The sequence below is a fragment of the Dermacentor albipictus genome, unplaced genomic scaffold, assembly GCF_038994185.2.
Source record: "Dermacentor albipictus isolate Rhodes 1998 colony unplaced genomic scaffold, USDA_Dalb.pri_finalv2 scaffold_22, whole genome shotgun sequence".
In the NCBI taxonomy this organism is placed as follows: domain Eukaryota; kingdom Metazoa; phylum Arthropoda; class Arachnida; order Ixodida; family Ixodidae; genus Dermacentor; species Dermacentor albipictus.
In genome coordinates, this window is record NW_027225576.1 from 6,049,353 (window position 1) to 6,070,217 (window position 20,865).

Here is a 20,865-nt window from a genome sequence, read left to right on the forward strand (position 1 = left end):
GCGAAGTGAACATCGCCATGACTTGTTCGTAAGGCACTTTTTGCATATGCTGGGAGGCTTAATAAATTTTCATTATGGCATTTTAGATGCCAAAACCACTTCCTGGAGGACTCCGTAGTGGAGGACTCCGGAAATTTGGACCACCTGGGGTTTTTTAACGTGCACCTAAATCTAAGTACACGAGAGTTTTCGCATTTCGCCTCCATCGAAATGAGGCCGCCGTGGCCGGAATTCGGTCCCGCGACCTCGTGCTCAGGAGCCTGACGCTATAGCCACTGAGCAACCACGGCGGGTGAATGCTGCGAGGCTAATAATCGATATCGGGTGACTTGACGTACCATATGAGCGCGATCGATGACTTCGCAAGCGTACTCAGCGGCAACGCGTGGCACAGAAGGTAGGATGGTGTCAAACGACAATGTGGGGTGGCGACCGTACAAAAGATTAAAGGGTGGATATCCTGCGGTGTCATGTGAGGACGAGTTATACGCGAATCTCACGTAGGCAAGCGTGGCGTTCCAGTCGCGCTGATCGTTGGAAACGTACATCGACAGCATATCTGTGAGTGTTCGATTGAGACGTTCCGTAAGACTGTTCGTTTGTTCGTTTGTGGGTGGTAGGCGGTAGACAGCTTGTGCTCAGTGGGGCAAGAGCGCAGGAGATCGTCCACAACTCGAGACAAGAATGAGCGGCCGCGGTTTCTAACTGTCGAGGTCCACCATGCTGGAGAATGACGTTGTAAAGGAGAAAATCGGCGACGTCAATTGCGCAACTATTCGGCAACGCGTTTGTTATTGAGTAGCGCGACGAGTAATTAGTAGCGACGGCGATCCGCCTATTCGCTCTAGTCGTCGTCGGAAAAGGGCCAAGCAGGTAAATGCCTACGCAAAAGAAAGGTTCGTAGGGAACTTCAATTGGATGGAGTCGTCCGACAGGTGGCAGGCGAGGTTCCTTCCGGCGCTGACGCCATTCGCAAGTTGCGACATAACGACGGACAGAGCAGTAGAGACCCGGTCAGAAGAACCGGCGTCATACGTGGTCGTATGCACGCAGAACTCGAAGCTGTTTCGCTGTCGCTTCATCGTGAAGTTGTTTCAGAACGACGGATAGCCGATGACGAAGAAGGACAAGGAGCAACTCAGGGCCGTCAGGGTTGATATTGCGGCGGTAGAGGATGCCGTCGTGCAGCAGGAACTAGCGGTATGTGCCGTCAGTGCTGCCAGATTTCACTTCGGCGATGATGGACTGTAAGGATTCGTCGCGTTGTTGTTGAGTGTGCATGTCGGTCATATAAGTCAAAGCCATCACAGTCAAAATCAAAGCAGATCACCGGATCATGCTCAGCAGGATCGGCGGGATCCACGGGGTGACGGGAGTCAATCAGCGTCCTTGTGCAGACGTCCACATTTATAGTTGACAATGAATTAAAACTCCTGGAGCCGCAAAGCACAACGACCAAGTCGTCCTGTGGGGTGCCGGAGGGAATACAGCCACCAGAGGGCGTGGTTGTCTGTAACGACCTAGGGTGCCTCGATGCCTGCCCGCCGCGCCGCCGTTCAGGGTGGTGACAGCCTTTGTACCGCTCCGCGCCGCCGTTCGGCAGACGCGCCGCCATATTGGTTCGACGTTGCTGCCCGCTGCTCGTGTCTCCCGTGCGGTCGACGAGTTGGTGAGGCGGCATTTTCGTGCTCTCGTGAGCAACCGACATTGAAAACATTTTCGCACACGCTCTTGCAGTGTAACAGTATTCTTATCGTCCAAAAACAAGAAAGGGGCTGGCAGATGGAATGGCACACTGTGGTATAAATTTTTTTAAACAGGGTTGAAGTACCTCAGACAGGCTGGCCAACGTTTCGATAGGTGGACCTATCTTCGTCAAAGGCGGCCTCGTCATCCTCGGCGTGTTAGTTTTAAAGGGTTAGTGCAGTGACGTCACGTGCGGGTGTTGTCGCTGGCGGCTGGTTTTAAAGAGAGAGATTACAAGAGGGAACAGGCGCTGTCGTCCGACGTCTGTGAGCCTCATTCTCAAGACGAAGGGACAAGAGCGTGAGAGTGGGCACGCGGAGAGGAAACAAAAGAAATAGAAGCAGAAAAAAGGGGAAAAAGGAAAAAAAAAGGAGCGGGGAGCCAGGGCCGTACCAAGACACAACAAAGGGGGGGGGGTGAAAGAAAAAGAAAGAGAAAAATGAAATCTTTAAGCAATACGGGGGCTTGGGAGCGTGTTGGGGATGCGAAAGGTTAGGAGTAATTCAGGGGGAGTCGTTGGCGGCATGTTTTTGAGGCATTAGAACGGCCGGTCAAGCAATAGGTCGAGTAATTTTGAAATAGTTAAGGTGGCGACGAGGAGTCTGCGGTGCAATGTGTGGGGAGACTGAAAGGCAGCGGCATGGTCTTTCAAGGGGCACTGCCCCACGCGCTTAACGTAGGTGTCGTTACGGCGGCATCCAGAAGGCGATACTCTGGGTTGAGGCGCCGAAAAAGGCATATTGACTTCGGAATGTGTTGTCGAGGGGGTTTCAAAAAAAAAGGACTAAAAAAGGGGGGCAGGGGGAAGGGGGGGGGCGAAATCGGTATAGCAAACAGGAGGGTGACGCGTGCAGAGGCGGGCACGGGCACGTGTACATGGAAGGAGGGGATCGTACACTTGGTATAGACGTAAAATCCTGAAAGAGTACATTAAATTGAGTAGTAGGCAGGAAATTTTTTTTCTTTTTTTTCTTTTCCCTCCTCCCTCCCCTTTTTTCCTCCGAAATGAAAGAGTAGGTGAGGTTAAGAATTAAAGTTGGCTGGTGGCCTAATGTGTTTTGTGTATTGGTTGATGATATGAGAGTTTCAGATTTAAGTTACAGCTTTTAAAGATTCTAAGTTGCCGCGTGCCAAATTAATTCCTGTCGGGTGTAGGCGATTAAACTTGTGTATGAGGTATGATTCCGTGTACTTCCTTTCGCGAGGGGAACGGAAATTTGTTTGTAGTATATAGAGCCTTGCTTTGTCAAACATATGTCCATGTTCATTAAAGTGGCTGGCTACTGCTTTGGGTAAATTGTGTTTTGTGTCCGCGCGGTGACCATTGAGTCTTGTATTGATTTGTTGTCCGGTCTCACCTATGTATTGTTTGCTACAAGCGGCGCATTCTAGACAGTAGACTACATTGCTTGATGTGCAGGTGAAAGCCGAAGTTACCTTGTGTGTGTAATTCGACGCTGTACTTTTTACTGTAGTAGTGGATTGAATGTGTTTGCATGTGGAGCACCTGGGGCGACCACAGGGATTGGTTCCCAACTTCTTCTTTTTCTGTAGTTTGGCGTGCACAAGAACATCTTTAAAATTAGTGTTGCGTCTATGTTACGGCTGGGACTCTGTGATATAAGGCCGTGAACTGCTGTTAAACGCAGCAAACGAAACATGTGCTTCAAAGTTTCGAGGGAGCCTACCAACACGTGAACAGATAAGCGTTGTGTAATTTCTCAAACGGTTTTGTCAAAAAATTTTCCACCGTCCAAACGAAATAATATTGCGACAGTGAAAACTCAATTAACATTCCGACTCGCCAATCGCCTCTCCTTGTAACACCGCAGCGCTCTGCCAACATGACTACTGTGCTTTTTTACAACAGAATATGAGCTCTGTATTTCAGCCCGAAAGCATAATTCCACACATGCCAGAAATTTTCAGCTTCCGATGCGATTGGTGAGAATCCTGCCCTCTGCAACGATAGCTCGGCGGGCGCGCGAGGCGCTTCTTCAAACCAATATGGCGGCGCCGCGGGGCTGTCACCACCCTGAACGGCGGCGCGGCGGGCAGGCATCGAGGCACCCTATAACGACCGAAAACGTGCGGCCGTACAAATATGGCCGGAACTTGGCGACAGCCCAAACTAAAGCCAAACGCTTCCGCTCAGTGGTGGAGTAATTCTTCTCAGGAGGTGAAAGCAGGCGGCTGGCGTAAGCTATCACGTGCTCGGTACCATTCTGCTGTTGGACGAGAACAGCGCCGATGCCGTGGCCGCTTGCGTGTGTGAAATTCGGTCGGTGTTGATAGATCAAAGTGGACAAGTTTTGGAGGGGCGGTCAGAAACCCGATGAGAGCGGCGAACGCGTGAGCTTCTTCGCGACCCCATGAGAACGGCGTGTTCTTCCTTAGAAGATCTGCCAAAAGGCCGAGCAACGTCCGCAAAAGTTTTGACGAAACGGCGAAAGTAAGAACATAGGCCGACGAAGCAGCGCGCGTCAGAAAGTGGCGCAGGGAAACTGCGAACGGCGCAAGCTTTTTCCGGATCTGGTTCTACACCGGATGCGTCGACAAGGTGTCCCAACACGATAATTTGACAGTGCTCAAATTCACATTTCGTGTAGTTAAGTTCAAGGCCGGGTTCTCGGAAGGCCGCAAGAATTGCAGTGAGTCGGGTAAGGGGGCTGCCGAAGGTGGGAGAAAAAACAATAACGTCGTCAAGATAACAGAGACGGTTTGTACATTTGTAGCCTCGCAGAACAGAGTCCATCATACGTTCAAATGTCACAGGAGCATTGCATAGGCGAAAGGGCATGACTTTGAACTGATATAAACCATCAGGTGCGATGAAGGCCGTCTTCTCGCGGTCCATTTTATCAACTGATATCTGCCAGTAGCCGGATCGAAGATTAATGGACGAGAAGTATTTAGCTCTGTGCAAGCAGTCCAAGGCGTCATCGATGTGTGGAATTGGGTAGACGTCTTTTAGGGTGATCTTGCTTAAATGGCGATAATCGACACAAGAACGCCAGGCACCACCTTTTTTTTCACAAGGACGACAGGCGAAACGCAAGGGCTGGCTGATGGTTCGATGATCCCTTTGCGGAGCATTTTGTCACTTCTGATTGGATGACTCTACGTTCAGCATGCGATACACGATAGGGACACCGACGAATAGGATTCTTGTCCCCAGCGTTGATACAGTGGTGAACAACAGATGTTTGGCCTAAAGGCCTGTCGCCGAAATCAAAGATGTCACGCTGCGATTCGAGGAGGAGACGTATGTCCGTGGCCTGTGCAGAGGTGAGGTAACGTGCAATCGTCTTCGCGAAGTCATCCCTTAGTGAACGAGAGCTGTGAGCTGCAATTGGCGCTAATCCGCGGCATTCAGACTTTCAATGTCAAATTCGGAAGTATTGGAAACGCTGGCCAAGAACATGCCGGCTGGAAGCACGTTATTTATTTATTTATTTATTTATGATAGCCTCATGGTTAACAGACATTACAGAGGGTAGTGGGACAAAATACAGAAAAACAATAAAATTTTAAGTGTAACAAGCGGCACAATGTTTCTAATTATGTGATAGCAGTTATGAACAGGCAAAATACATGCTACAAAAATACTACATATACACAAAGAAGCAGTCCAGTTTTTCTAATTATACAATAACAGCTTTAAAGAGGCAGTTACAGAGCATTGGTTAATGAAGTCGTAAATTTTTCATGGTCTGAAATTGTTACGGCCAATTGGGGAAGGCAATGGCAATCATTTGATGCGCGTGATATATATTGATGTGCGATATATATATATATATATATATATATATATATATATATATATATATGTATGGGACTGTAGGAATGAATGATTCTGTATTACACAACGGAATACCAACTTTGTGAGCATGATCCAGACGGTGCGACACGTAACGGGGAGGACGTATTAGTCAATCGCGCAGGTAGGGATGCTGATACAGTTTGTGAAAGAGGCTTTAGCGAAGCATCGCACCTCGAGAAGCAAGCGTAGGTAGTTTAAGGTTAGCTTTCATTACCGTGATGCTCGCAGTTCGATTGTAATTAGAGAGTATAAAACGGACCGAATCATTTTGCACCATTTCAAGCGAATGTACCAAATTATTATAGTCCGTATCCCAAACCGAAGCAGCATATTCTAACTTAGGGCGAATTAGTGTTTTATATAGCATTAGTTTGAGAGACGAAGGTGATTTTGCAAAATTACGACGAAGATATCCGAGCATGCAATTAGAGTTGCAGACAACATGAGAGCTGTTAGTATCCCATCTTAGATTGCTACTGATGTGAACTCCGAGGTACTTATATGAAGATACGCTGTCGAATAGTGGATTATTTAAGTAATAAATGGGTAAACTAGTAATCTTTCTAGACATTTGCATGAACTTGCATTTTTAATGTTTATTTCCATAAGCCATGTGTTACACCACTCAAAGACTACGTTAATGTCATCTTGAAGAGCGGCGTCATTTGGACTTGTCATTTCTCGGTAAATTATGCAATCATCGGCAAACAAATGAACGGCACAAGCTGAAATTTAGAAGCGGCAAAAGGATATATATATATATATATATATATATATATATATATATATATATATATATATATATATATATATATATATATATATATATATATATATATCTGTGTGTGTGTGTGTGTGTGTGTGTGTTCATGCGTGCTTGCGTGCGCGCGTGTGTGTGTGCGTGTGTGTGCTCCAGGAATCATATCTCAAAAATGACAAAATGGAGCAGACAAGGAAGAACTTACCTATGAGAGCTCTTTGCACCTTTGTGCCAATTTGTGTGAGACCTCTCGTGGAGTAGCCCCGTTCGGTGTCGCATTTCTCCGCCGCCAGGCCTGGCGCTTGCGGCGCGCGTTTGTCGCGAAATTTTTTGTTCGGTTCTTGTCGATATGCGCCTAAGTGTACTCTTGTTCAATGGGTAATAAAATACTTCAACGACATTTGCTCGCGAACCTATTTGTGAATAATTTCGCTGTTCCTATGGCATTGAGCAACCGCAGCTTTCTTTCCCCAGTGCCGCATACAAGGTGACGACGATGATCAGCTCGCCGAATATTGCTTCATGGCTTCTCAAAGAACCTTAATTACAGTGCACAAAAGTCTCAAACAAGTAATTTATTACTATACTTTGTTTATGCTTTGTTTACATCTGTATTCTGTGGCCACAGTGACCGAGCTAATATTTCTTTCTGCAACGAAACAGAATGAATGAAACCACGTTTATTCCACATTAGAATGCGCCGAGGGCGTTGCGGTGGAAAGGGAGGGGTATTATTGCAAAAGTGGAAGAGTGAGGCTGCCTCCGTTTCATTAATGAACGCCCTGAAAACAACTAAGTGGGCGCCGCATGACGCTTGTGACTGTCGTGGAGCCGATCGCCGGCCGCTGGTGCCGCAGTTTCCTGGAGGAACAAAAGCAGCGCTCTCCAGAGCTCGATGGCATGGTCCTGAGGCGTGGTATCTGGGCAGGCCCAAGTCCGAAGAGAAGGCCAGGGTCCCCGCTGTATGGTGCTCAGGGCACGAAGCCTAGGTGGGATGTAGAGGGGGCACTCCCAACACAGGTAGTTAAGATCAGCGTGACATTAACGTGGAACAGAACCCACTTACGGGTGGCGTTGGGCTACCCCTGCGGAAACGGTTCAACAAGTGAGCAGTAAGGAGGATGCCTGTCGGAATTTTCCGAAGCAAGACTGACTCTCGCCATGTGAATACCTTCGAGGGAAGCGACGATATAGAGAGTGGATTGCCCACTGCTGTGAGGTAGGCGGCACGTCGTTGTTTGATCGCATGCTTTTCTGCCATCGGATCTGCTACCTCAGGCGTGGTAACTAGGAGAGGATAAGCAGTATCGGAGGCTCTAGCTAACGCGGTGGAGAGATGAGCACATGCCAGTCTATGAGCCTTCTCGTTTCGGGAATACCACAGTGTGCTGGGACCCAGTGGATGGTAACGCCATGACCGCATTCGCGGAGCAGGCGTGCCTGGTGCAGGATCTTCTGCACTATGGGATCTCCGTAAAAAACATTAGCGCATGCCCGGTGGGCAGCGTCGCAGTGTGAGTACACATGATGGTGAACAGGGTCAGTTTGAGACGAAGTTGCGAGGGCCCACTCCAAATAATCTAGGATTGCCATTATCTCTGCGCGGGTGCTGTACATTGCTTTTGCCGATGTATGATAGCGTCAGTTCTGATTTTCATTTGTCTGGTCGTACCACGCAGTGGCATAACAGGTTTTGCTATCGCCATCTGCAGGAAATACAGCGTCCGTGTATACGAAGCGTTCAGTCAAGGGGAGGGAACTCGTAGCTTTAGCATGCCTCTTGGCATATGCAATATACACACACAATTCGCTGATTAGGGTCTATATTGAGAGGAAGTGGCCTGCCATTGGTGAGAGCCGTCATGTCCCATGGCGGCGTTTTGTTGGGCAAAATGGGCATTGTGTGGACATCATACCGAGGAGCATGAGTGTGTGTCGCCCGGCATTTGTGGCGCAAAGTCTCGTCTCTTTTCTATAGATGTGCATGTCGACGAGCTCGGACAGGTGGTTGAGTTTGCTACAACTTTTGAGCGCTTCGAGGCTTGCGCAGCTTGCAAGTCCAGTAACAATGCGTTTGGCTTCGTTAAGTAACCGGTCGAGGGCGTGCCTCTGTGTGCGGTTGACTGGATGATACGGCAGCCCGTACATAATACGGGAGACAAGAAAAGCTTGAGCGAACTGCCGCATTTCACGTTCGTGTACTCCACTGGTGCGGTTAGAGATTCTGCGTAAAGCGTGCAAGATTTGCTTGCTAGTCTTCGTAACGCGTTGGAAGCAAGTGTTCGCTGTGCAGTTCTCGTCTACGTGCATACCGAGTATTCGGATAGTAGATTTCCGTGTGATGGGTTGGTCACCGATGTACAGTTTAAAAGATTGCTTTTCCTCCTGTTTGCCAAAGGTAGATCGGCCACCATGAATGACGACAAACTCTGTTTTGTCTTGGGCAGTATGTAAATGCGTTTCCGTCACACAGGCGGGAATAATGCCGGGAGCTCTTTGTAAGACGCCCTGCTCCCCCATGGACCTTTGATGCGTCCACACGGTGACGTCGTCGGCGTCCACTGCGTGTTTCAGGCCCGCTACGTCGCCAAGGTGCTTTGGCAACAGGTGCATAGATATATTAAACAGGATCGGTGAAATAACCGAGCCCTGGGGGACGCCTACTTGGTTGGTTCATATGGCACTGGCGTCATGACCAATTTCGACTTGGTAGCTTCGCACTTCAAGGAAACCCGCTGCGATGTTGTACGCAAGCAAAGAGGTCACGTGTTTCGGTTTGGCCGTCAGGACCCTCTGGTCTCGTCGACGTAGGTCGAGGTCACGGTAATGGCACATGGTCTACGCAGACTACCGATTTTGCCTGCCCCTGAATGTGCCACTCCCCACGGACTCGAATCCTACATTGCAACAACTATGACACACTCTACCGTCCGGCAGTTTCCCTCGCAAGTCACCGGTGTTAGTTGAAGCCCCCAAAAATAATGGCTTCGCGCTGATGTTTCAGTGAACTCCCTCCTGCATTCAGATTTCAGGTCACGTAAGGAACGATATGCTCTTCAATACGCAGCACCTGCGCAGTCAACGTCCTAAAAGGTGATCTAATTAGGAAATCAAAAATCTCTGCCTACTTTAGGTGACTGTGTTCCGCCACATGCGACCTGCGTAGTCTTGCGGTTTTATTCAGTACAAGCATCACTAATGCAGCGGATCAGAACAGGATCTGCCTATGCGCCCGAATAGCAATTTAAAATGCGGCGTGCCGATTATTCACTCTGTAGTGTTTTGCGATTAATGCGATTTTCCCGTAATAGGAGCGTTATATTCCCTTAGTTGACGTCCAAGAGCTCTTTTTATCTTTTATTTTTCAGAATAAAGTAATTTTTTGCAACATCCGCTTAGGTAAATGTCCGCCAGCAGCTTTAAAACGTGATTCCGACGCGAAATTCTGATGCAGCGTGTGCAATGCTACTATCACCAGCTGCTTTGTACAGAAGGATCTGGGGGACGCACTCTCAATCTACTTTTCAAGCAGCCTTTACTGTTGTCCTTCTTCATCTTTCTGGCGGAAATAATATGCTGTTGTATTGCATCGTAATGTACTGTATTGTATTGCATTATTGGGCATGTAGTGTAGGGTATCTTATTTTACAGTATTGTAGTGTATTAGCATTATATTGAATTGTACTGTATTGCATAGCATACATTTGTATTCTAGTGTATTGTAGTCTATTTTTTATTGAAAACGCGCAATAATTCTTCACATATTTTTTATCGAAATTACACTCAAGTTCCAATACGTATCCACAAGAGAAGTTGGCAATGTGATTGGAAACTTGCAAACGAAGAGGACTCCTCGCAAAGCCGCAGCTTGTTCCACCTGTGTCTTGAGTCCATCTTGAGGCCAGCCACGATGCACTCAATTGCACACCACTTTTTTGCAGCAGTGAGGATAGACGCCAGTGCCTTGGACTATATCGCATCCGGAACCTACGCCCACGGCGCCACAGCTGCAGAGGAGGGAAAGATGTATTATTTAAGCCCATTGCAAGCCTGCTTCAGCTTCATGAAGGTGGCGCAAATGAGTACAAGTTATCATCTGCGGAACAACAAGAATGAATGCGTACACGTATTAGCGGGAAAGAGAGATGCAAATGAGAGAAAGGCAGGGAGGTTAACCAGACTTAAAACCTCCGGTTTGCTACCCTGAACTAGGGGAAGGGAAAGGGGAAGTAAACACGAAAAGAAGAGCGTGACAAAAATAAAAGCGTGAGAAAAAATATGAAAAGGGATGAAATGGGGTCATTATAGTCTTTCTAATAGGCCACTGTCACGTAGAAAAGTCAACAAAGCCTTGACCGACTTTTGCTGCGACGACAGTTCACGTCGGCATTCCATTAGCGGGAAAAGGAATTAACGAAAGCAAGGAAAGCATAGGATCACATATAGTTACAATATTTAAAACTGCTCTCAACAGAAAAGTCAGCTCTGCATCATGACACTGAACCCTTGGACAGACGAGCTATTAAAAATTATGAAAAAAAAATTCATCGAAGAATACGATATTCCCTAATGCAAAATTTGAGCGCAGCTCTATACATGTTTTCGTTGCGGGATATATTGAGGTAAAGGGTTTGAGAGAGTCATGGCGCAGAGTCGGCGATCGCCGAAAATCTTACCTGCGGGTCAAGTGCTTTTTTTATACATGACTCGTTGAAGGTTCCAGTGCAATCGGTGGCGCCGCGAGGCTTCCAGAAAGTACTACACAATTGGCGTCGCGCATGCAATCAGATTACAAAACAATCACAAACCATGAGAATCGAAACATGCGCGAACGAGACTCAACCAAACAAGCGCCAGTGAGAGCTGATGCGAACAGACGATAGTACGGTAGGAGCGGTCCGGCTGAGAAGAGTTACGAGTACGATACGACTGACTGGGCGGGTCCGCATGACACCAGTTCCCCGCGCACACGTCACTGAAGGGGCCGCTCTCATCGGTTTGTGTCGTTCGCGGCTCGTGCCTTTCATATTCCGCTCAGTGTTCGCTCCTTCATCTTTCGCTGTGATCGTTCGCCCGGTTACGCCAATGACGCCGACGCACGCCGCAGGAGCGGGCGCCTAAGAGCTACGCTTTAAATCTAGAGGTGTCGTTCTTTGCAGTATTTCAAAGGACAACTACACACCATCACTTTTCTAGGAACAACCAGAAGAATGACATACGGTCCTTACAAACTTGTCTATAGTATGAGCATTTACAATACCACTTTGGAGCCTATAGCAAAACCTTACAGCCGATGGGGAAAATGAACATTTGTAAGTGACATTTTGAAATGAATGGCCTAAGGGATCTCTCGTCATTAGCACGGTTCAAATTTTGGGATGGGTGCTTTGCATATTATTATTGTATTTATGTTAATATAACCGTGATACGAGCCGTAGGGAAACTTTGACTTCGCCGTGTAGCCAACGTGGTGATGCCTGTGTGAGTACGCATTGCCGTTACATTTTTACTTTGTGAGTATGAAAAATGAAGAAATATTATTGCGCTCTTCTGTTCCGCTTTCCAATTGATTAAAGAAATATTTTTGAACAATTTTGGATATAACTGGAACAAACTCAAGAGCGCGGTTTACAAGAGTTGTCTTTGTAGGCAATTAATATGTGACGGGGTCTGCTTCACTTTCTGCGTGAAAACCAAACTGTTTGAGAGCTGTTGAACATATTGCACTTATATGTATGTCCCACTTTCATTTGTTTGATAAAGCTGCCCTTATGTATTTAACAGTGTTCGCCTTTTTTTTCATATCCGTGCCCATTGAAGTGTATTCAAACTACAGAGAATACAAATAGGAAATACATATGATAACTTTGATTCATTGCTGTCGCCTTGATGTCGCCTATATGTTAGGCGTTTTCTTTATCCTTTTATTTATTCGCGCAAGCTCCCCGTCATGTAAAGCCCAAGACACAGGGTGCAATTTTAAGTGCAACCGTTCGTATCGGCAGCCCCACTGAACAGGTTCTCAACAGAATCCGCCGCATGCGGCGCCGAATCGCACGCCGCGCATGCGACCAACTTGCGGAATATTGTGCGACTGCCGCGTGTCTCGGACGACCGCAGCCAATGACATTCGCAGCGGTAGCGTGAACTTCATGGCCACGTGGTGTACACGGGGGGGCGGGGCCGTCCAAAGAGCGTCTCGCCTCGCCGCTCTGGGCATGCCTGTGTTCCCCCCCCCCCCTTTTTTTTTCTCCCTGGTCGAAACGCTGGCCTCTTCCGCCGCTGACGGCGGCACATAAATCGGCTACGATTTGTTTATGACACCAGATACCATATAGAATAAAGTGACCTTTAAAGAGTGCGTGCTATAAAACGTTGTGCGAAATAGCAAATCGCTGACATGATTTCTACTCGGAAGCGGTCAGCGCAGTCGCGCAGCAATCGTCAATACGAAGCGGCTCATGTGACTGGCGTGTTTACTTATCGCTAATAACAGCATCGGGAAAAATAATCGTATTTTTACTTAAGAGCAACATAAATGTTCATAAATTGATTGTGCGGACCAATTTAGGCGCTTTATTACGAGCTGCGGACGCATCGCAAGGGCTATCGGCCCCGGATAGGCGGCCGGTGAGCTAGGCCTACACCGTCTCCCAGCGATCGCAAGCTCGCCTGGCAGGATCGTTTGCTTCCGTCGGCGCCGATGAAATCAAACGTACTGCAATTTAAGCGTGACATAACTGTGTACACGTTGCGCCGACTAACATAGGCGCTTGGTTATACGAGCTGCAAGCGATCGTGTCACAAGCGCCACCGGTGTCGGATTCGATGGCCTAGCGAGCTATGCCTGCCGGCTCCATCGGCGGCTGTCAACGGAGCCGAAACTGCGAATGCGGCCTTGCGGAAACACGTCTACGGTGTTCGCATTGACGTGTTTATATTGTCAATGTTTGTTTCAAACAAGAGAGCTGTGGAAACACGTTTGCTTTTGCTTTATGCTGTACGTTACGCAGCATTCTGAGCTTCCTCGCAGGGGTGCCGGTTCTGGGTGGAGCTACGACCCGCTCGCTCATTCGTACCATGTGTCCCGAATCGTCGTATGCGGCAAGTCGCACACGACGCGCCGTACGACAGATTGCACGGAAAATCGCACCATGTGTCTTGCGCTCAAGTACGGAATGACATACAAGGACATCGACCACGTGTCCCTGGACTTTCCCATGTATGCCCATCAAAGGCAACTGCTGTGCCGCAAGCTTATGTCACTACGCATTCACACACTGTCGATTTGAGCGATACTTGTACCACGGCCAGTTAATGGCCTTGAAGGAACGGCTTTCATTACAATGAAATACTTTTTTTTATTAGTACTGGTCATGTGCTCGAAATTCAAGCAATGATTTCATGCGACCCATTTGTTGTTGATGCTTCGTCTTTTCTTCCTTTTTTCCGTTGTATATTTCAATGTTTCAGTCTCAGTTAAATATTACTTAAATACAATGAAGGGGTAAAAGACAATATAGAGACGAGGGTCCCAAACTCAAAGACTGTAACGGGACCCTCCGTGTGTCTAACGGGACCGTTATTGTGTCCTATGATATGATAATTGTGCTCCAAGCTATAGATAGCATAGATGCAACGATGAGAAAATAAAATTGGCAGTTTCGCTTGAAAGCGACGTATCGATAACGAGAGCAAGCTTGCACTCCAGGACGTTCCTCTCAGAGTGTTAAAAGAGTGCACGGAGGCAACACGTCGCGAAGCGCCATGCTAGACAACTACAGCTGTGCGCCAGGAACGTCGCCTGTATATAGCGGATGCCACGCGTGTCACGACGCTGGCGCGATAAGCGCCGGCGGCACTGTTACCGGCGTCAAACCTCGGTGGTGCACCCGGTGAGACCCACGGAAAACTCTCGGCGTGTTTTTGGCGCCCAGTAAAAGGAGAGGGAGATTTGGCTTCACGTTTCCTGTCCGTTCTGCTCAGACCAGGGGGGGTATTCTGTAAGCGTCCGCCTAGTGAACGTGTACATTTCGTTTGCTGCTGAAGTACTGATTGGATGTGTTGGGGTATGCGCCCGAAGGGAGGGGAGGGAGGGAGGGAAAACTTTTGAGTCTTTCGAGAGTTTCGCGGTTACGAGGTCTCCGTCGTCTTCATCTTCTTGGTGCTGGCGACTTGAGACTTCTCGTCAGCAAGGGTGGGCCCCTATTCCAAGGCTCCACTGAGTCGCGCTGCACCGCTCGCGTGCTGCACTAGGGCCCTTTGGGCCGTGAGCTCGCTGCTGGTGAGCCGACTCTTCCATTGCTCCGCACTCGGGTGTTCGTGTTTGTGGAATGCTTTGTTGCGTTCGCACTCCCAGGTGATGTGGTAGAGTGTAGGTTTGGCACCGCACCAAGGGCAGGTGGTCCTGTATTGTGTCGGAAACATCTTATTGAGCACGTGTAAGTTGGGGAAGGAGTTTGTCTGTAGTCTGCGCCAGCTGGTCGCTTCCTCCTTTGAGAGGTCTTTGTGTGGTGGCGGATATCTAATTCTAGTTCCTCTATGTAAATTCAGGGTCTCTGCGTATCCCCCCTCGCAAGCCTGTAGGTGGGTCTCCGGGGCATTCGACCACCCAGCTCGGAACGCTTCACCTCGAGCTAGGCTGTCTGCCCTTTCGTTGCCCACTATGCCTACGTGACCCGGGATCCAGATTAGTTTGTGCCGGGGCTTTTCCTTCTCGGTGGAGGTGGCTCCGCTGAGTATTCTGAGGGCAGTTTTGCTGATTCTGCCTCTTGTGTAGTTCCTGCACACCTCTTTTGAGTCCGTCAGTATGTTGAGAGATCGGCCTGTTCTATAACCTTCCGCTGCCGCCAGCGCTACGGCAATCTCCTCGGCCTCCGCTGTGCCAGCGACCTTTGCTGTGGCATACGTGATCGGGTTTCCTTCCCTATTAACCACTACCGTCGCGGCCACGCGTTCTCTTCCGTGTGGATATACGGCGGCCTCCGTGTATAGTGTATTCTCTAGCTGGGCTAGCGTTCTCTCAACATATTCGGCCCCAGCTTTTCGCCTGTTTTCGTGTAAGTTGGGATCCATATTTTTTGGCAGTGGTCCCACATTAATGGTTTTTCTGAGGTGGTCCGGTAGGTCCGCGTATCTGTCTGTCAGTCCGCTCGTATCCCGACCCAACCTCCTCAGGAGCGCTCGTCCCGTAGGGTTGCCTCTGAGTCTTGCGGTTTGCGTACCCAGCAGAGCCTCGGCGAGCTTGCTGAAGGTGTTGCTGATGCCCAGCTGGAGCAACTTCTCGTTCGACGTGTTTCTCGGTAGACACAGAGCCGTCTTGTACGCCTTCCTGAGGATGGTGTCTGCTTGCTCTCTTTCTGCCTTGGTCGTCACGTGGTACGGCAGGGAGTACGTGACTCGGCTGACAATTAGGCTGTTGACGAGCTTCAGAGTGTCTTCTTCTTTCATTCCGTATCTCTTTTGGGATACCCTATTGATCATGCGGCCCACCTGTTCCGCCGCCTTGCTCATCAGGCTAATGATGTGGCTGCACTTCCGGCTGCCTTGTAGCCACATGCCCAGGATCCTAATCATGTTCTTCTCCGGGATGTTGTGTCCCTCGAGGGTCACCTCCAGTGTCGCTTGCGTTGGGTGCTTGCCGACCCTGAGGAGCTCCGACTCCTCCGTGGAGCATCGCAGTCCCCTTTCTCTGGTGTAGTTTTCCACGCAGGTCGCCGCTTCCTGCAGTTTTTCTTGCTTCTCTCCGAGGGATCCTTGGGTGACCCAGATTGTGACGTCATCGGCGTATATCGCGTGCTGGATGCCTCGTATCTCCTTAAGTTTTCTTGCCAGGCCAATCATTGCCACGTTGAAGAGGACGGGCGATATGACGGATCTTTGGGGTGTGCCCTTGCATGGCGTGGGGAAGACGTTGCTTCTCCGCTCGGCAGGCGCGTCAAGCCAACCAACAGTTCAGTAGCAGATGAATGGACAAGTCCGCTAGGTGGACGCTTACAGAATTCCCCTCCCATTATAGGCACCAAGGTGTGTTATGCACGCAGCTGCTCTGAAAGAACACCCATGTGTTTGCGCACAACTCTCATGCCGGCAGCGCAAGTCAGGAAGCTGCACCCGCTATCGGTGCTCAGTGGCTATGGTGTTCGGTTGCTGAGCACGAGGTCGCGGCATCTAATCTCGCCACGGCGGCCGCATTTTGATGGGGGCGAAATGCGAAAACACCCATGCACTTAGATTTACGTGCACGTTAAGGAACCCCAGGTGGTTGAAATTTCCGGAGTCCTCCATCTACGGCGTGCCTCGTAATCAGAAAGTGCTTTTGGCACGTAAAACCCCACAATTTAGACAGAGAGCTGCACTATCTCCGGCGGAGTATGTCGACGTGCGTCGTTGCCTTCGTCGCTTTTGCAGCCGAATGCACGGCGCGTCTATAAAGACATTGTAACCTTTGACGTGCATCCATACCGGGATAGCACGATGGCGCTCATTGCGGCGCCGATGGCAACGGCGAGAACGGGCCTTGAGTTCCCGTATAACTGCTATTTCAGTAAATGCCTGTGCAGTACTGTGTTGCTATTTGTCTGACGACCAAGGACGCAAGATTTTTCCTAGTGATATTTGTCACATATCCGTAGCTTGTAGCTTTGCTAAGACCTTCTTATGGTGAACCCAATATTTTTTTTCAGTGTAAAGAAGGTGATCTATGTATTCATCAGCTTCTACACTGTGGCATGAACCGCTGTCACTCTTTTCTTTCTTATACATGAAACAGTTAGTATAGGTTGGGTCAGTCACGAGCTTACGAACTGCGTCGCTGGAGAGGCAGTTTTTCACCGGAATCCTGAATTCCATGTTAGGGTCTATCGCATGCAATCTCGAGCTTTCCACACTAATTAAAAACCAAGTTCCTCTGGAAAATAGGCAGCAAAGTTCAAGAAACGATGCGCATCACTCAGTGCAATGTGTTGTATAGCGGCGATATACATATGCTTTTGGTGAGCCGTAATGTCGCAATGACCCGCGATCCACTCGACAATTATATCATGATGAAAACCCCTCGGTACGTCGGAAGCCTTCCATTTCATTCACTAATGCACGGCTTACTTTCCCCAAATTGACTTCATAATATGAACAACGATGAAGCCCGCAAATCACTTAGAATTGCCATTCAAATACGTCTTGATAGAGCTCTATATGCGATACTCTCTGCTCTACGCTTCATATGGGTACAGTCAAGACAATATTAGGGCAGTTTCACGAAGACAAAGGCATTCGTAACGTAAGAGTCAAGCCACTGTCAAAAACCACAGAAGCACCTTCGGTATACGGTGTGTAGGACCAGCGGTGAAGTCGTTGTTAAGTGTGCTCTCAAAAACGAAAAATATGTTTGAAAATGCTTGCGGACAAATGTGAATGCAAAATGGAGAGAGATGGAGAGAAATAAATAAATGTGGCACAAACCCTGCTATGGAAAGATGGCCGGTCCTGCCATCTCCTGTACTACAAGTCCACTCTTCACAAGGCAACTCCAAGTTCACTGGCTCTCCTGGAGTGATTTCCGTTCCGTTGTATTGGCATTTACCTGAATAAAGGAACGCATTGACGCACATCAACGTTTTGCCGAGAAAAGCTTTCACTGGCGTGATAATTAAATGATGATCAATGACTTTAAACGCTTGATACTGGAAGGTATACTTCTCTACAAAGCGCATGCAAACTTTTAAAAGAGAGTGCTTGCATAACTCGGCTCGCATGACTCTAACCAATCAGCCGGTTGACGTCAGTCACGATTGCCTTCCCGACTGAATGCTAAAAAAGGTGAATCAAATGCTGTAGGTATAGAGGGTTGAGTCCCGTGAACGCTTGATGACAGTTTGTGCTTCACTGCTATGTGTCGTGTCCGGGTACAGGTGCAATTTATGCTCGTGTTTCACCACAGCGCGTCAGTGCGTGACGAGATTTTATCACCTTAGAGTTAAACGGGTTAGCACGTTATATTCGATCCGCTTGTATGAATAACATGACTGAGAAAAAAATATGATGATCCTAGGAACTGTGGGAATCGGCGGAGTCGAAGGTTCTCGACGGCTCCGGTCGAGCTCTGAATACTGACACTCTTCGTCTAGCGGTGCCTAAAAAAGTGCAAGTATTTACGGGCGTACGTGCGAGGAGCTACGAAGCACAACGATTGACGTTTACCGCATCTACATGCACTACTGAAAAAGAGATTATCGACAGTCGCCACCCATTTGAGAGACGTTGACACCTGTGCTTTTGCTTCGCTTCCATTCACCTGTACTAAATTGCAAACACCATTTGTGACATAAACCAGAGCGACTACGGAAGGTCTTCCTCTTCGAACTCTTCCCCTCTGACGTCACCACTGTTCTTTGTGCGGTCCCTCTGCGCGGCTCACCTGCCTAAGGCAACTCCCACTACGTCTACTTAGCGAGACACCGATGCCAAACCCCAAGGAAGAGGCAAATGAGCTTGGCCAACATGCTACACCAACGTGATTCAATAATGCTATAGCAGTATCGGGACGGACTCACCGACGTCAATGACTGCGCTGCCTACACATGATCAGCCAGCTTTGCAAAGCACAGTAAAATCCTCGCAAAGATGCACGTATCTTATGTCAATATCGGCCCACCAGGACAGCGCCTTTCGTACACTGTTAGGAATCGACCCACTTTACTCGGCGACCGCGACACGCTGAACCCCGAGGAAGTATAGGCAAAGAGAGGTTTGCATTGCAAACTGCCAGTTTCTGAGATGGTCGCCTGCAAATGAAACAAGAGAAAAAAACGGGGCTTACCATTTTCTACGGGCACTTCGGCTATCGCAACATAACATTCGACTTCGCGCCATTCTGAAAAAATGACCGCTGCGGAAACGAGAATAAAAGTTTGAAGCTGCATGGTGAGGACCGCTCCTTCTTCTGGGACTGCGATCAGCTTCAAAAAGACCCTTTCACGTCTTCTAGATGTCTCCTTTCGATTCGCAGGGAAAGGAGTAAAAATAGGCTGCCTCCCCCCCCCCCCCCGCTTCTTCTGCATTAGGTACCTACTTTCGGACTCCCGAAGATATCACCTCGTCGGCCGCTATAAGATGTCGCTACGCTCGGCAGTATGCTATCTCTTCCAACACTTAGCCTTGACCTAAGTAACCGCGAACGTTGAAAATAAGCTGCTACTTGAGAAGACAATGGAGTTACTTGATCGGTCGAGCTGGCCGCACTTGGTCTAGATAAATGATAACAACGGCTAGGGATTGAGTGAGCCATAGAGATGAGCTGGCTTTAGCAAGAAACCGGAGATGTTGGTTAACGGCTGGCACTCTACTGCAAGCGTTGGGCGAATGTTGCTTGACCTAAAGATTCGGCACAAACAACTTGCATACACGCGTGCACTCGTTTAAACTGCGGACAACTGTTGAGACTCGCAGGTGACTGATGACCAGGAACGACTTTATTCTCTCAAACAAAAAGAAAATATTTAGACAGTGTACAGAAGGACAATGAGGGTTTATCTATGGCGTCTGCATTTTTTCAATAGACTGCCTGAGAACTTAAGGTCTTACAGTTTTTAATGCGTTAGCATCATAGGTGAACTTCACCCACTTTGAAGGCAGCAACGAAAAATATGGACCGATCCCGAAATCGATGTGGTATACCAAAGGCAGTGCGATCCAACACAACGACTCACAGCGCTCACTGTCACGAAGGAAGAATACCAGAAAATGGCACGATACGCCCGCGCCAGGCGTTTTAGAGAGTGTACTTGGCACGATAGATGCATGGGTGCGATCGTGGCCTAATGATTACAGTGCCGGGCAGCTGTGCTGGCAGACATCCGTCCAATCTCATCATGGTTCTCGCATTTTTTTATAGCATTACGGGTGGACTTGACCCAATTGGATGTATCTAACAGACAACGCGAGTTATATTGAGCGGCGTCACCACGTGAACAAAAGATCACGTGTGTGAAAGATACGAGCTATTGAAACGTCACTTAGATAAATGAGAGTGTGCAAGACCGTCCCATAACGCATGCATGAAAGACACGTCTATTTGTTAAGTACTGATAAGGTCAAGCTTTCTTTATCGAACGTGCTTGTACTTTGCCGACCGTAGCTGCTGGGCGCTGCTGTGCTTCCGAATATCCCACACGGAGAAAATAATGTTATCACATGCGGAATAATGGGATAGGATTTCGGTCTGTGAACACGAAAGCCCATATGCTTTACTCAATGAAGAAGAAAACATTACCCTACAATCACACGCATACTGCAATCGCAAGCTTACTAAACAAAATAAAATCTTTCGAAAACCTGTCAACTGATCGCGACCCTGATATAGTCGCCGTCGCGGAAACGTGGCTTTCACCGGATGTTTCCAGCAAGGAAATCCTTCCACCGAACTATTCAGTCATTCGCAAAGATCGGGGTTCCCATGGTGGTGGCGTGGCTCTTCTGATAGAGAAAAACCTTCCATTTGTTTTACTGCCAGATGTTCAAGGGGCTGAAAGCCTGTTTT

At 48.5% G+C, this 20,865-nt stretch overlaps 1 long non-coding RNA gene across 1 annotated transcript; it reads right to left on the bottom strand.

Moving 5' to 3' along the window:
• Window positions 1-10,034: 10,034 nt before the first annotated feature.
• Window positions 10,035-19,349, bottom strand: LOC139052394 (uncharacterized). Its single transcript, XR_011509888.1, has 3 exons — window positions 19,147-19,349; window positions 17,790-17,910; window positions 10,035-10,336 (listed from the first exon to the last, which is right to left on the bottom strand). It is a non-coding gene; the product is annotated as an uncharacterized lncRNA (long non-coding RNA).
• Between the last annotated feature and the right edge of the window lie 1,516 nt (window positions 19,350-20,865).